Raw genomic sequence first — 18,627 nt, forward strand, 5'->3', positions numbered from 1 at the left:
ATTAAATGCACTTGCTTTAACAAAATATGCTTGCCATATTGGAAACTTTATCTTGAAAATGGTTCTTATTAGAATGTTTCAGCAAAAATAAATCTTGCAAAAAATTTTCAAATTTAAAATAACCTACGGATGAAGCAACTGGCACTAAAACAGTCACTTTGTCTCAAACATACAATAATGGCATACAAATGAAGTAGTTGACACTAAAACAGCCACTTTGCCTCAAACATAGATAAAATTAAAACAATCTGAATATGAAAGCCATGAAAAAATAAAGGAAAGGAAAATTTAATTTTTGCATTTCCAAACTAAATTAACGTACAGTAAGTTTCTCATTTTTGATAATTGTTTCTTTCTTATTTCTGTATATTTGAAAATGCACTCAAGAGATCAACATTTGGCATCCAACTGTATTATCTCTTCTTGTATTTTGTGACTGGACTTCTTTTATTGTTAATTTTGCAAAAAGATTGAATATGTGAAAGAAGGTTTCAGGACAATTTACTGTAAATTTTTCGTATTAATATTGAACTTAACATTATCATTTACAAATCAACTACCGTAATTTCCGGAAGAAACGCCACTGCGTTTATGTGTTTAAAACTTAAATTCTCAGCGGGTGCGGCTTTTCTATCCATGCAGCATTTAGGTGCATTAAAAATAAAATATTTCCTATGATGGTCGTTGTACATAGTTTGAATAACCTTGTCATTGTACATAGTTTGGATGGCCTTGTCATTGTACATAGACTGGTGCTGTTCCCACACAAAAGACCACTCAGTTGCTTTTTGCGAACATTTTGTTTACATTCTTTCCCTTGAACGGACCTACATGCCTTATTCACCCTAAACGGGATCTCAGAACAATAACATTCTCTTCCCTTTCAAATCAGCATTCTCATCAGTTTGAATAGTCTCTATCCTCTGCCATTCGATAAATCTTCCAGGACCCATCCTCTCCTCACCCCTGCCTTTTCTGCAATTTTTTCAAAAGCGGACACGACTCCACCTGCCTCGCAATAATGAACTCTGACGTATTTTCCCTTCAGTATGAATCGATTTTTCTTGGCATTCTGCCAGATACAGGTCCCATCAGTTCGGGTACAAGTACTTGTTGGATAGTTTTTTAGTAAGAAGGGAGCGGAAAATTTTTGAAAATGGCACTTAAACGGCACAGAAGCTATGCTGCTGGTTATGCTTAATGTAATTTCATGTGCTGAACAAATTGGAAATAGAGCAGCAGCTCGAGACTTTGAAGTCGACGTTGGAGAACTGAAAAAGAACTTAAAAATATGCCACAAAAGAAATGAGCCAAAAGAAGTGGTACTGTAAGGTGGCCGAATCTAGAGGACGACCTTGCAAACTAGATAAAGGAGCAACGAGAAAAGGGAATGGCAATTTCGACTGTAAAAATTTGCTTACAAACAAAATTTATAACAAAACAAATGAACATAAATGATTTCAGAGGGCCTTCCTGGTGTAGCCGATTTCTGAAAAGAAAAATATTTCTGTGCGTGCTAGAACAACAGTCGGGAAACAATTACCAGTGGACTGGCAGGATAAAAAGGCACCTTTACTAACATATGTGACAGATATTATTGACAAAAAAAAAAAAAAAAAAACTTCTTCGGTCACAGATAATAAATATGGATGAAACGGCGTTAGCGTTCAACTCTCCTGCAAACAGAAGTGTTGATGAAAGTGGTGCAAAAACTGTATCTGTGCTTACGAGGCATGAAAGAATGTCATTGACATGTGTGTTAGCTTGTGCTGCAAACGGTGACAAGCTAAAGCCGATGATCATTTTTAAACGAAAAACTATTCCGAAGGGAGATTTTCGTAATGACGTAATTATTTGTGCGAACAAGAACGACTGGATGTGCGAAACAATCGTGCACATTAGTGGCTACAAGAAGTTTGGCAGTGTCGTAAGGCATCTTTTTTCCAACCAAAATGGTTATTGATAATGGATTCCATGCGTGCTCATTTACTTGCGTCAGTGAAAACCAGATGTTAAAAATTGTCTACGACCGTAGCAATAATTGCTGATAGTTTGAGAAAAATCTTACAACCATTAGATTTGTCAGGTAATAAATCCTTCAAAGCTGAAGTCCGAAAGCGGTGGGAGTGTTGGATGAGTGATAGATTGCATACTTTTACTAAAAGCGGTAAAATGCATAGTGCATCTTATGAAGAACTTGCAAAGTGGGTAGGAAGTGCGTGGAAATCAGTAAAAACATCGTCAATAATAGCAGGGTTCAAAAGAAGCTGAAATTATATCTTTAGATAAAGAAACTGTAAACGAAGAGGATGAATGTGATGATCTGGAAGACTTGATCAGGATTTACTAAATCTTTTTAATTCAGTTAGTGAAGAACCAGATTTTGATGGCTTCATATGATGTATAGGTTGCTGTAATTCCTCTTGTAAGTAAAATTTAAAATTTCCTTTTGACATCCAAATTTAATATTTCGTTGTTGCAACATTTTTTTCATAATATCGTCTGAGTATTACAATTTCTTTAGTGGGTAAATATAAATATATTCGTGAACGTAAATATATTTTCAACATTTCTTACCTTTAATTTATTTTTGAGTTATGGTTTCATTTCATGCATTTTTCTTAACTGATATGTGTATTTTATTGTATTATGTATTTTTGGATGTTCACAATTAAATCTGTTGCGGCTTTTACGCTGACGCGGCATTTCTGTGTAATTTTTAATTTTTTTCCCGCCATTTTTCTCGAGTGCGCCGTGTATGCTGATGCGGCCTTTCTTCCCGAAAATACGGTATATGCGTTATAATGAAATATTAGGTGAACAGTCGCAAATCCAAGCATATTAAAAAAGTTAGCTTCTTAAATAATAAAATATGTTGTTCTAGTTTCTTTAGCACATATATTTAATGGAGTAGGGCTACATATTGAATATTAACCATCTTCACCTATATAAGGGTAACAGTGGACTTATAAAACTGTTGTACTTTCAACCAGGATAAATAGGATTTTTGCTACCTGATTAATCTTTTAAGTGAAAAATTAAATTAAAAGAATTTTTTCATTGAAGAATTATTTTCATTGATTCAAATTTTAAACTGTACCGATGCTATTTTTTTTTTCCTTTCCTTTCCTCCATTTCTCTCTCTTTCCATGGCTCACTCATTACTATAAGATGAATAAATTGTTATTCATATTAATGTTACTTGATCAATAAATAAGTGACATTATTGCAGGATCACATGGCACGTTGTTTATTACAAACCAATATCAATTGGCGATTACTTCACTTCAGTTCAACAAGCAACTATTGTGTTGCTACATATATGTAACATCTCCCCTCATTTGGGAGAGTCATAGGAATCACTGCATTACTTAATTATCATATTTGGATGGTCGATATACATTACGACCGCTTCTTGTTTTACATACGCAATCACGATTAATGTTATTGCTATTATCTTAATGGTGAGGATCATTATGTATTTTTGGATGTTCACTGCTTATATTTTCCTCATTCTCATTACATAGATCATAATAGTCTGTCACTAAGTTCTTCTGATTTTTAGTTTTTCTTAAATGGAATTTATTCCGTCTGATTACCCTATTGTCTTTTGTTCTAATCCGATATGATCTAGGAGTTAAATGCTTTTTTAAAACTATGGCAGGCTCCCATTTATTGTCCCATCTCAACATTACCTTTTCCCTGAGAATAAATTCAGGTCTTTCCTTGCATGTTTATCATAATAGATTTTAGCCTGTTTCTACTTACTCTTCACCTTTTCTCTATATTGATCTTTTACAGTTGGTTTCAATTCTGTTTGTGTAATTGGTAACCATGTTCGTAAATTCCTACTTAATAGCATTCGATTTGGCGATAAATTTATACTTGAAATTGGAGTATTTCTATATTCCAGTAAAGCTTCATTTAATTTCTCCAGTCCTGCTTTTCTAAATAAACTCTTAGCTATACCTACCAACTTTTCTGCAAATCCATTAAATTTAGGATATCGAGGACTGCTAGTGATTATTTCAAATTCCCAATCCCTTGCGAAACTCTTCATTGTCCAACTATTAAATGGTACATTATCACAAATTAATGTTTTGCATATTCCAAAATTGCAAATATTGATTACAATTTACTATTAACTTCCACTGCATATTTATTTTTTAGAGGAATTATGTCTACCCATTTAGTTAAGTAACAGCCTATTACTAGATAACTTTTCCTCGCATACTCACAGATATCAGTACCAACCTTTTCATAAGGTAAATTGGGAATTTCATGACAAACAAGAGGTTCTTTTACTGTTTGAGTCCTGAACCTGTCACAAATTAGGCATTTAGAAATCATATTCTCAATGTCACTGTTGCTTCCTCACCAAAATAGTACTTGTCGACCAAAATAGTCCTGGCCAAAATAATCTTGTTCAACATTGAACTCATTTTTAAATTTTAAATAAGATCTTGCTTCTTTAGGAACTTTATCAAGACTCAAAGGCCTTTTGCCAATATTCTTTCACTAACATTAACCCTTCATCTTCTAATGTAGCTTTCTGAAATTCCCTTTTCTTACTTTCAGAAATTTGAAGTTGTTTTGTTAGTGTATGAACAATCTCTGTTATATCCATATTTTCATTTGCGTGTGTTTAAATAAAGGAACGTAACAGTAAATCTACAATATACATATATTTCCCAGGCAAATACTTAAGTTTTAAGTTACATTTTAAGAGCTTAATTTTTATCTTTTGCAATCTATTTGATAATACATTAGCAATATTTTTGTTCATAATTGAAACTAATGGTTTATGATAAGTAAGCACTTCTACCTCTCTACCATAAATGTAATAGTGAAATTTATTACAGTACAAAGTCCGTAATCCGGACGTCCATTATCCAGAATGATCTATAATCTGGACCTCAAAGCCACAAACTTTGCGCATGCATGTAAAGAATGCACATACATTGCTCTTTACGCATGCTCACGTTGAAAGAAATGTTTAATAAAGTAAACAAATAAATATTAAGCTTTGTTTTTGTAAAATTTGATACCCTTTAGATCCATAATTGCTCTTTATTTCGTAAATTATGGTTTCATACTTTAAATTGTATAATTTCTGCATGCCATCTTACCAGATTTAAATTGATGATCTATAATCTGGAATTGCTAGAAGCAATTAAAAACTGTAGAGGATTGTACTGTAACAGCAAATAAAATATAAAGAAATTCTTTTTCAATCTGAGCATAGTTTTTTTCTGCATTATTCAAACTCCTAGATGAAAAAGCAATTGGTTGCCCATTCTGCAATAAGCAGCAACCTAACCCATCTTTAGAACTATCTGCCTGTATAGTGATAGGTTTACTGCTATCAAATATTCGTAATACATGTGCGTTGGAAATTAATTTTTTTAATTCCCTGAATGCTTTAGAATGTAGTTGTAACCACTTACTTTATTTTTCAAAAGTTTCCTTAATATGACTGTTTTCTCTGAAAAATGTGGTACAGAGGTTCCTGTAACTCTGTAATGGCTTTAATTCGATCAGGATCAGGTCGCATGCCTAATACATTAAATACATGACCTAAATATTTAACCTCACTAACCCTATATTGAAGTGTTTGCTTGCTAAATTTAATACTGATTTTTTTTATTAATTTAATATTGAGTTTTTCTGTTGATGACCTCTGTTAAAATTTTATCATGTTCTTGTACGGTGCTAGCAGCAATGAGGATGTCATCAAAATAGATCAATACTCCTGGTATATTACTAATATTTTCAAGATTGCGTTTCGGAAAAATTTCAGATGCACAGGAAATACCCATTGGAAGCCTTAAGAATTTATAGTATCCAAATGGTGTGCTAAAAGTACAAAGAGCACTACTATCTCCATCTAACGCTGTGTGAAAAAAACCCATCCTTTAAGTCCAAAACAGAGTATACTGATTTATTACGTAGCTTTGGTAAAATCTCCTCAATTGTTGGAATCAATGCATATTCTCTTTTTGTTATTGCTTTGTTAAGAGATCTTGGGGATCAAGGCATATTCTTAAGGATCCATTAGCTTTTTCAATTATTACTAGATTGCTAACCCAGTTCAAAGGTTGATCAACTTTTGCAATAATGCCCTGTCTCTCCAATTCGTTTAATTTAAATTCAAGTTTAGGTTTTAAACTAAGTGGTACTCTGCGTGATGGTCTCACTACAGGAGCTATCTGATCATCTACTATGATTTTACACAATCTATTAAATTGTTTCACACCTTCAAACACTTCTGAATAATAAATTGATTTTTTGATGGAGATAACAATTGTATACTGATTCTACTTACCTTTATTTTGATATTCCAACTTTATTTATAAACTGAATCAAATTATGTTTAACACATGCATCAAGTCCTAATAATGGATGCATATACTTGCTAGAAGCAATTAAAAACTGTAGAGGATGATCCTCACCATCTGAGGAACATTGTAACATTAATGACCCATCAAGTTTAAACTTGGACACCTCAAATGCTTCTAATACAACATTACACTTGTTTGCAATAAGATTAGAGTTCTTAGCATTCAGTGTCTCATAAATTTTCACAGGCAAAACATTCACTTCAGACCATGTGTCCAACTTAAAGGTCACACTTGTCCCTTCAACAATTATCGTTTTATTAGACGATGTTGAGCATCATACACTATTAGTTTTTTTTTTACATTCATGGAATTCACGAATTCATCATCAGGTTCACTATATACATCTGTGTTATCATGCTGAAAAACATTTTGTCATGTTTCAGTTTGCACATAGTAGAAAAGTGATTAAGTTTGCCACAATTATGCTGTCTGTTGCATTTTTTACGCAAAAACGCCTCAATATTTGAAGCGTCATCACGCCATCCTCTGTGTTTCCTCACTGCTATGGCTGCATTGGCTCCTCCTGCCTGATGTTACTTCCCTTTCCCTCTAGTTACGCCGCCAACATTGTGTTCTTAACGAATGAGCATGAGCTTTGCTCAATTCAGCAGCTTTCCCTAAACCAATCGCTTTCTCCAAACTCAGATTATTTTGTCACAGCATCCTCTCCTGTAAACTGGTATCTGATACTCCAAGGACAATGCAATCACGTATGACAGAGTCACTCTGCTCACCAAATTCGCAAGATTTACCAGTTTTTTCAGGTCAGCCATGAAACAATCAAAAAGTTCCCCTTCTTGTTTTCTGTTATTGAATTAAAATCTCTCCACCACGACATTTGTTCTAGGCGTCGTGTAAGCTTCAAACCTTTCAAGCATTTTTCATAGTTGCCCTGAGCTCCTGGTGAAAGATTGAGCGTGTTAATCACTTCAACTGTTTCCTCACCAGCGCTATGTAGAAATAAAGCAACTTTCACATCTGAATCTTTTGAAGCATTTCCTGAAGCTTTCATATAAATCTGGAATGGCTGCTTGAATCTGCGCCAGTTTTCAGCCACATTGCCATTGAAGTTTAGGCCTTGCGCTGGGCAACAAAATTCCATCTTGCGTCTGCTGAGAGGAAAAACAACCAAAGGGATTACCTGGCAATTAGTTGTAATACTACTCCACACGACTACACCATGTTATATTCATATTAATATTACTTGATCAATAACTAAGTGACATTACTACAGGATCACATAGCACATTGTTTATCACAAATCAACATCACCTGGCGATTACTTCACTTCAGTTCAACAAGCAACTAGTGCATTGTCACATATATGCAACATAAATATTTATAGCTTGAGCTAGTTCAGTTTGTTTGATAATTTAAGGTAAAGGCTTTACAGACAAATACAGTACGGTACAAATCCTAAATAAATAGTTCATGGTTGTTTGTCTCTGTAGTGTCTTTTGCAGAATGGGTCTCAAAATCTTCTAATACAAAATTCCTCTCGAGTGTGTGATGGTAGGTTCAGCACAATAAGATACTTTTAACCTGTTTTTTCGTATTCGAATGAATTTTCAGCTGATAACTATTAGGTCTTTAACCATGACTGAACAATTAAATCTAGTTTGGTGTATCATTTTTATATTTAATCCTGGGATTATTATCAAATTATTCTATTGATTTTCTAGAAGTCTTGTATACTCTGAAATGTTATGTTATTTCTTCAGTGTATTTCTGTAGGTGAAATTATGGTAATGCTAAGAGCATGCATGTAAAATTTATTATTTCTCATCTGCATAAAAATACGCATTTCTTTTATTCTTTGTAGTAGACAGCTAGCTAAAATGTTTGTATGACAGAAAATATTTTTAGAAGATCCTTGTCAACATTGTTCCTCAAGACAACTTTAATTGTTAATTTCTGAAATATCTGTAGTACATCATTGTTATGTAAAAATGAAAGATTTTTATGTGCAAGAGGATCTGAGCTTAGTAATCATATTTCTCAGTTATATTGTCAGTTGCTATTAGGCATAGATGATTTTCAAGTCTTAGAAATGGTTTATCAGAAAAGGCAAAGAAATTCTTTCTTTGACTCTGTATTCCATTATTGCATCTCCAGAAAGAAAGGAGGACACTGAGCTGCTACTCTTGAAATGGCTGGTTTTAATAACTGAGAGCAATGTATATACATATATGTAAGATAAAAATGTATGAATCAGAATTATAATATAACTATAAACATTAATTCTTCCTCTCTATTCTAAAATCGTAATAACTTATCTGCATTGCGTCATTCAAATTAATCATGCGATCTTACGTAACCGCTAATGCAGATGCCTCTTGACCAATCACCAAATAACAAACAAAAACTTTCCTCTTCGCGTGCCTACATCTTGCATAACTACGCACTTCAGCTTTTGCTCGCTACTGTGCTAAGATGTAATTTCGCTGGCTTGCTTTCTATCCCAACAATATCAAAAATGTAAATCTTCTGTGGAAAGGCACGACTAGAGTGCCAAGTGATTGTGGCCACAAATATCAATTGGATTGCTTTTATCATGACATATATATATGTTTAAGAAAAATATAAATTACACAGAATTAATGTCTTTATATAGTGGTAAACTGACAAACTGGAAAACACAAAATGATATAATCGAAGAACTTATAAAACAGAACTGATGTATATATACACTTATATGCAAAAATTAAAGATGAAGCGCAGAAATTAGCATTAAAGTGGAACAAGGCTACAGAACAGACTGAAAAACCAAACAGAAATTAGATTTATGACCAATACAGTAGGGCATGCCCATATATGGCACATGACGTTGTGGGAAAGTGTCAGAAGTGTATGATTATAGAGCACGTGGGTAGTGTACACTCAGGCAATCATTTCACGGGCCTGGAGAATATTTCAAAAAGCAGGAACAGCTGTCCAGACTTTCAGCTGTGGCTGTTCATGAGCAATAATGTTGGCAAACGACTGGTTTATTGTCCTACATGCGAGAAGGAACAGGCGGCAGACAGAACAAGAAATCTGATATCACATTTTACCATGGCTGCAGGAATATAGTCTATACATAACAATGCCCAGTATAGTGTATACTATTAATACCTGCTCATCGGAGATGTCAGTCTGGTCCTGGGAACACAAGAACTGGACATAGTAGGACTAGAGTTCAGTGCTCTTTATGGATGAGAGATGAGTGATTTTGGACATATACTCATCTGAAGAGAGAAGGGAACACACAATTCCACTCCATCATAAAAAAGAACCATTTTGGAGATGTGAGAGTTCTCATTTGGTGTGATGTCATTTTTGGTACCTATACTGACCTCCACATTTTCCAAGGAGGTTAATTCACTAGTGTCTGCTAATATTTACTGTTTACCTCCACTTGTACAACTACTAAGAGTTTTTACCAGTTTGCTCAAATTTCCCGTTCAGGCCAATCACAGTAGTATAAAAATCAGAGCGCATTCACGCCGCTCACCCAAAGGCGAAAATGTTAAGCTCATGCAGGGTATGCAGTTAATACTGGGGTCTGCTACTGTGCCAAGATTTTCTTGCCCCACATATGGCTGTTTAGAGGTGCTGTGGTTTCAGATTTCCTGGATGTCAATGTTACACCTCATCATACAAAGTTGTGGCAGAGCTCTTGCAAAGTGAAGGTATTCAGTGTGTGGATTGGCTTGCAAGGTCCCTGGACCTAAATCTCATTTAACACATATTGGAATTTATCAGGAGATGCTTGGCCACACGTGGCTGGACGCAACAACTGTTCTGTAGCTGAAATTGTTCCTGAAGGAATGGGCAGCAGTGCCTCAACAGCTCCTGACAACCTTGTCCTCAGTATGGGCAAATACTGTAATTCCTGCATTGGAGTCAGGGATAATCATATCCCTTTTTAAAGACTGAATATTTCTTTCCAGGCACCTATCACATGGGCATATCTGTCTTTTCTCCAACTGCACTCAGAGTTACTTTTCCCATGAAGAGCTTTTTTTATCATTTTGATTTCTTATTTGGATGGTTTTGTTCACTTGTCCCATATCCTCACATCTAGGGGATCGTATGGTATGATTTGTGTTGGTACGGAGCACTTATACATGATGTTTGTTACATTAAAAAAAACCGTCATATCCTTAAATTTTTATATGCTGATGGATTATGTGTATAAATTCATTATTATGCTAGTAATTATTTCTACCCCACTTCTGATGTAATCCTTGACGGTAAAATCCAGAGTGCACTTTATTAATTGTGTGATCGTAACATAACAGTGGGTGCCTAAGCATTTTGTTCTTTATAAAAGTGACAGAACAAAGGTAGAAAGCAAACTGGATGGGCCAAAGTGTGATATGAACTTAACATATGCATATTTTCATATGGACAAGTCATTGTTAACCTTCTGAAGGTCATCAACGAGCTCAATTGGAATTCTAGTTACATGCCACACTGAGCACAAATGAACACAGCTCACATTACAATATTGTGACTGACAGATATTGTGCATATTAATGAGAAAGACTTGCTCAATCTCGTAGCCACTGAGTGGTTAAGTTCTCTGCCTTCTAGATGTCAAGAAGTGATAAAATGAAAGTGCATATGAATATCAGCTTGAGAAAATTTTCAACACCTAGTTTGATGGTTGTTATTTTATTTTTAAATATACTAGTATACAGGTTTATTTTTACATGCATAAGAGTATAAGGTTCTTAAAAGTTCTTGAATAAAATTAAATGAATTAACTTAAAGTGGTAAATAGTAACATGGTGAATGCTTCAAGATGAAGATTAAATTTTATGATTAGTTTAAATTGCAGTCTTGTGGTATACTTTTCTATTAAAATGGCATTGTTTTTAAAATAAAATGGATTCTCAAGATAATTTCTTAGCTTTAATTACAAGGCTCTGTAGTTTTGACAGATTTAGTATAATTTCTTAGCTTTAATTACACAGGCTCTTTAGTTTTGACAGATTGAGTAATTAAAGCTAAGAAGTAATCTTAAGGTGCTGCTTGAGCTGAGTAGCATGTAATTAATGTTAGAAAGCATTTGAATTTGACAGAAACTACTTTGTAATGGTGATCTGGACCTACATATGTTATTTTTTTAATTCTCTTAAATGATAGATTTTTAATCCTGCAAAAGATTTCCTTTCCTTTGATCCAGCATCTTAGATATTGTCTTATTTTCTAAAATTGTTGATGTCACATCCATGTAACTGTGTCATAAATGTGGAATCGTGCCAGCTTTTCCACTTCTTGCATTTTTAGTTATGTTTGTCATGTTTGCTTTATGGCAGAAACGAATGTAGTGAAAATACTACCTTATAATCCTATATTATGGTTTTTAATATTTGAAAGTATTTTAAAGCTGGTCTCTCTAAACCTGTGACTAAGAGCAAAACTAAATTTTCTCCCATTTACACTGGAAGCTTCAGCTATCACAATGAACATTATTGTAAATCCTAATAAAGATAATCAGTATCTCTATATAAAAACAGAATTTATCAAGTGTAGTGGTAAATCATCTCATCAGAAGAAAGAAAACTTTGGGTTGTAGAGGAATTTATAAACTTAAGTCTATGGAAATGTCATATTGAAACTTATAAAATATCTGGTGAATTAATGCTCAGAATATTTCTTCAGATGTTAATTATGCTTGTGTTTTTCGTTTTAGCATTGAAGTAAAATAATAAGTCTGGTTTACATGCTGAAAACTTGATTAAAATAGTACTAAGGGGAAATTGTCCCTGAGAGCCTGCCTGCTTTATCAGCGAGAGTGTGTTTGAATGATTTGATAAAGTTCATCTCCTTTTATTGTTGTTTCATGTAAGATTACTGTATTTTTTATGATTTGATGTCCATGTGCATGGAAACTTGAGGGTCTCTATTGCAATAGGGTTCTCGTGATAATTTCTATCACTCGATTTCTACTCTCTAAATCTACTTTTGTACTGGGGTTTGATTACGGTTTTCACATTGTCTCATTTAGTTACCTAGTTTGGTTGTTTTAAGCAATATTTTGTGTAAGATGAGCTATTTTCATTGTTGTATTCATTGACAAAGAGTTTGTAAATATCCTTCTTAATCTCGGCAGTGCTTATTCGTAATTCTCTAGCTGTCAAGCCAATAAAAGGAAGTCAGTTTGATCAAGGCTGCTTGTGAAAACTCTGGTCTTAGTAATATTCGAATTTATTTTTTAGCTTATAAATCAAGTCTGTTTTATTTTACGTTAATTTTAATTTTGTCTTTTCATTTTTCAACATCGTTATAATAACTCATATTTCTTTAGCTAATGTTGTGGAAGTAGCATGTCAAATCAAGAAAGTGAGACCTATTTTCCTTAAAGTTCCCCTCAGCCAGTTCCAATGAAGACCAGTTTTAAATGTTAAGCGCAGTTTAAAAATTTATTATTTGGAGAAACTGTTGTAGTAATAGTCTTTATTGGAAATATAACCATTTTTTTCAGGAGCATAATAAATCCAGAAATTAGTTTTATTAGAATTGTAACCCTTTTTTTAGGAGCGTAATAAATCTAGAAATTAAATTAATAATATTGGTCATAACATCATAAATTTTCACAAAATTGTCTTAAAATGTTTTTTATTAATATCCAAGTGCCAGAAATTTCTTGGTGTCAGGCAAACACCTTGCCACAAAATTGATGTTACTTTTCAATGTGAATTAACCATAAAATTTTAATTATACCTGTAACTTCAACATCCTGATTTCAAAGGGAAAACATTTTCTAAAAGAGTTTTTCTGCTGTTATAGATTTTACTCTACTTGAACCCTTAATTTAAATCCTGTACTTTGGCATCTATTATTTTATTAATTTTTTTAACATTATCTTTTGTGGCAAGTGCTCATTTTCTGCATAGTTTCTATTTAATTTCTAATCTGTCAATAGACTATTTGATAATCAAAGTAAAATTCTAAAACGTGTAAGAAAGGCTCATATCCATTCCATTAAAACTTTATCTAGGGATTGTATTTATCGCAAACCTTTGATGCAGTATCTTGAAATCACTGAAGTACCTTGTCTTGATCAAGAAACGTAGCATATATTTCACCATATTCAGACTATAGACTGATCTTTAATGGTAAAGTCCATCAGTCTGCTCCTGGTTATTTGCAAATGGCTGAGGAAAAATTTTGAAATAAGATTGATAGTGGTCATATGTGGATTTCTTATAATTATGGGTTCTTATTCATGTTATGCATAAAAATGGTATTGAATAAAGATCTGCAGGAGACTAGAGCATTTAATATACAAAATTTTAAAGATAATTATGGAGTACCAAGTATTTTAAATATTACTTCCTCTATAGAATTAGATTTATACAAATTTAGATCTATAAGCTACAAAGCTTATCTTTAAGTTACTGGACATCTAAATGATTTACACATAACTACTATCATCATACCTCTTGGTCTGTTCGAGAGCTCATGCTTGCAGTTTGATCTTCGTAGTGTAGTTTCTGCATTCCCAGAAACGTTGGTAAAGTCTTTTCTGACCTTGTAGATTTCTCCACTTTGTAAATACTAAGTTACTGTTGAACATGAAGAATCTTAACTAGTAAGCGAATAATCGCTTGAGTTCATGTAACAAGAAACAACAAGATGGAAGGGTAAATTACCCCTTTTTTATTCATATAAGATTTAACAGAACTCCATCTTGGAGTGTACAATAAAAGCCGACACTTGGGCTTCAACTTAAGAGGCTGAGAAGTAAACTAAAACTAATTTAAACTAAAGAGATATAGCTGAAGCTATCAAGATTTTAATCGAGTTGGCCCCTTAATGCTAATTGACTGCGAAGCTATCATGGGCCTGAGTACGGCCAAGCATAATAACAGCTTTGAGAGAGAGTAGCCAAAAAAGCGGACGCACGCTAATTAGAAACTCTGATTCTCTCTCACTCAGCAAGTAGAACTTTGCAGTTAAATACCACTCTTCCTCATAATTTATTCAGACGCGATTCTAAAACTACTTTCTGGCCAGAAGTAGTAAGTTGAAGTTAAGAATTTGACAGGAAACTCAAAATTATCTGTTAATAAAATTAACACAATCCTTATAACCTTTCATTTTTTTATGCTTTAATTGGTAATGTTTGTAAGTTCACTCTTACCTAGTAAACAGTTTAAACACCTAAAAGTTGTATTTGAATGTTTATAACATTATGATTCTAGTTTCAAAGCCTCTAATTGTACTTAGTCTGTTGAATTTTTAGAATATTTGAATATAAAGAATTTGGTATTAAGGTTCTCACAAAATGTGTGACTGCATTTTAAACTCTCCGTAAACAAATATGAGATATTTCATAATGTATTTTCTTAGTCTTATTTGCGGCACAGTGTGCCTGGTCTGGGCACACCTAAAATTTTCCTTCTGTGCGCACTGAAAAATTGAATGAAAAAGGATTTGAAGGTACTATAGGTTACTCTGAATCTTCTTTATTTATAGTAGATGGCAGCTCAACACAATCCAGTCCATATATTTTAAACATGTTTAGTTTTTTAGGACCCTCATTTTTCAAAGAAATCTTCCAGATTGTTTTTAGGTTATAAATGGAATTGTTTGTTTGAAAGGAAATTTCTATGTTGTTTTTTGGCTGTATGTTAATATCCTTATTGTATATTAGTTTTAAATTTTTACCTTGAAATCTTGCCTAAAATCGAACAGCGAACCGAGGTATTCCTAGACTGGGTTCACTGAGAGGCAGCTGTATCTTTGTTTCTCTGCTGCTCATCGGTCAGCTCATTAACATAGAAAGGTGGGTCCACATCTGTGTTTCATTTCCTGTTTTTCTCTTTCTTCTTTTCCCCCTTTTTTTGGGGGGTGTTGGTTATCAATTAAGAAATTGTTGGGGTGATTTTCTGAAGGTCAGGGATAATTTTTATCAGTTAGCTGTTTGGTTTTTCGCCAGAGCAGTTATCTTTATCTCTTTTGCTTTGGTTCAAAGAAGTTTCTTAGCACTACATTTAATAGTTTTGAGTTGTAGCCATTTATATTTTTATTTTATAGTTTATAATTTCAAATTGTAGGTATAATTGTAGTTTATGTTTTTCGGATTTTTAATTATTTTCCAAACAGATCAGAGAGGGCTGACCATTTCTAAAGCACTGAAAGTGCTACATGAATTGATTTCAGATAGTGAATTTGATATGGATCCCAGCACATGTGCAAAACATGCAATGCTGGGTTGTGCTTTTTCGAAGGTGGTGTCACTTTCTTCGAAAAGTACCATGCTGAAAAAAAATAGACTAAAGTGTAAATATCATATACCCAAGTTACTTTTTTTTCCATTCATAAGCATGTAATCATCATATAACCAAAAATGGGCTTCGGGCACACCCACAGAATTAAAACGATAAGTGCTATCTTTACAAAATTTTACTTGCGTACTCCTCTAGGCCTAATTAAACTGCCTACCATTTTTTTTTTTAAACCGAAATTCCAACTTTAAAAGGTAGAGTGCCGGAAAGGGTTTAAATTAATGCCTGATGCTAAAATATTAATTTTTAATTTGTGTTGTTTTTAATTTATTTGTTATGTAATTGTTTGTGCCTGATGATAAAATATTTGAGTTTTCAAGTAAATATGTGACATAAAACAAACTTCATGTCTTACTTCAATTGACTGAGGTAGTAGAAAAATTATTTTTAATCCTGAAAATACTGTATTTAATGCAACTCTTCATTGGTAATGAATTCCAGGTGCAAAATGAAGATTATTGGATTGATGATAGTGAAATTGACTGAAATATACATCTGTCAAACATTCAGCTCATACTTGATCAGACCTTCAGCTCACACTAAGTCTTTATATATATATATATATATATATATATATATATATATATATATATATAGATTGAAACAATTATAGCAAAAGCTTGACATATATCCATCTACGCAAGTTTGGGTTTGTCACTTGGATTATTTCTTACAATTTTTTACAATCATACATAATGAGAAAGGTAGTGAGAACTTCATAGCAGATACACTGTCACATCTAATTGTCAGTATTTCATCTGACCTAAATTTTGAACAATTTGCTTTTAATTCATACAAATAATCCTGAACTAATATACCATTGAACAATGATTCTTCCTTTTGGCTAAAAAAAATGTGTTTTTTGATATCAAATCGAACTATTTTGCGATATCTGATTTTGACAGTTTCACAAGCTCTCTTATCCAGGAATTTCTGTGGATGATTTATCATTACGTTTGATATGCAGTAGAGCAGTGGATATCAGCACTAAAGTCACTCATAACCCCCCCTTTTTTTTTACGTTTTGTGCATTATAAGCAAGTGATTTTTAATAAGATAAAGTAATCACCAGACCCTTACTCACCCAAAAAAGAGTAGCCAAGCCAGCTACATAGGTGTTTTCATGGCTAATCTCATAATATCAGTACCAGCCAGTTTCTCTTAGCACATCCTCCACAAAAGCGTTCTTCCCTTAGGCAGTGAGCACTCTTTCCATATTTAATCCTCTGAGCAGTGCAGGATTTTAGATTGGTCATGAAAACCTGTATTTAAACAGCATTTATTAGATAAATTTGTATAATTGTAATATCTGTTTTTATAAGCTTGCATTCATGTAGATATTCACATTATTAAAGAAAGTAAGAAAACAAAATATCTTAAATTATAAGCTAATATATGCCAAGTGACAAAACTTCTGATGATCAGATAAAAGATTCATAGAGAGTTAAATAAGCTAACCTTGTCTTCAAAAATGTTCAAATTGCATAAGATTTAAATTTGTGCTGAAAAAAGAAAAAGATTTTCATATTTGTGAAAGTTAAGTATAGCTATAATTAATTAGTTATAAAATAAGTGAGTGTTGGGTATGTGCCAGAGTGCTACCTGGTTTTTCAACAAAAAGGAAAGAAGGAAAGCACAAAAAGTAGTTATAATTTCATATAATTCCTTGAATTATGTATGACGTCTACCTATATGTCTGGAAGCAAGTTTATGTCATACCTGTAAAACTCTTCTGTTTTAAAAATGAGTAAAATCTTTAAATGTTGTTTTAATACCTCCTACATTATCAGAATTATTTAGAAGAAGGTATTCTGTAATGACTGAATGAGGGTAGCTTGTAGGCAAGGTGCCTTGCCAGTATGGTAAGGGTGCATTAACACTTTCCAGCCAAAGCCCTATAACTTTTGTTAAGCAAATAAATCAGCACAAAATTTGGCATATAAATCATGATGAAGGGTCATAATGATGTGCTAGCAAAGTGTTAGTTTGTTAGTGTTTGATTCTCAGGCTGTTGGAATTGTAGTAATAGAGGCCAGCCTAAATCATTTGGTTACAACCTATTCGATTATACATTTGAAATCCCATGATATCATTTTGGAGTGTGGTCCTCTTTTCAAAGTTGAGGCCCAACAGCAACTGAGTGGTGAATTTGCTAAATACTGGTAGTTTCACCCAGGCTCAGATTCCATCAAACACTTTGCCCACATGGAATTTGTCTTGATTTTCTCCATCTGTGACATTGATACAAGCTAATATCCCTTAAAAAACAAACACAAAGATAACCATCCCCATAGGCAGATAGGCCTTGAATTGCTTTGCCTTTATCAATTAACCTAATATTTCTGAAGTTTATGGTGTAGTTTTGCAACTTATTACACTGTCCTTCAGTGCTTATTGTATGGTACCCATTTCACATCTTTCATTACAGTTTATTCCAAAATTGGTTCACCTGTGTAGTGAGGAAGAAAAGAAGCACAAGTGCCAACTATCTTCTCTCTTTGCTTTCCAGAAAGTCATTTACATCTTGTTGATCAAACTTTGTGGTGAATCCAGAAGTCTTCATCTGTCTTTTTAATTGTTTTTCCATCTACTTACATTTCCTCTAGTTTATGAACCGTTGAATGTGATTTGGTTTTTCGGTTCTGGTTCAGAACGTCATCAGAAACCACTGACATGTGTCCAGAACATTTCTATTCATTACATCAATTGCTCAGCTATCATCAGCTGCATCTTCTCCACATACTATATCAGATTTAGTATGCTGTATTGCATTTATGAAATTTGTATAATAAGCAATGTGTGAGGTGCTTTTCATGACTTGCCATCTAATAAACACAAGAGTTACTCTGGTGAACTCAGTGTCTAAATATACTCTGTTACCTATTTAGTTTTGTAAAAATTAGTTATTTTTAACATAAGTCAGATCACACTTTGCATTTGCA

General features: G+C 33.3%; 1 protein-coding gene across 5 annotated transcripts in view; it reads left to right on the plus strand.

The window, feature by feature from the left end:
- enc (R3H domain containing protein encore) overlaps nucleotides 1-18,627 on the plus strand; it is a 208,844-nt gene that overhangs the window by 172,527 nt on the left and 17,690 nt on the right. The gene's annotated exons all lie outside the window — the stretch shown is intronic.

This window comes from Stegodyphus dumicola, chromosome X2, assembly GCF_044657685.1.
Source record: "Stegodyphus dumicola isolate Sdum_Otavi_A_Nest chromosome X2, ASM4465768v1".
NCBI lineage: Eukaryota > Metazoa > Arthropoda > Arachnida > Araneae > Eresidae > Stegodyphus > Stegodyphus dumicola.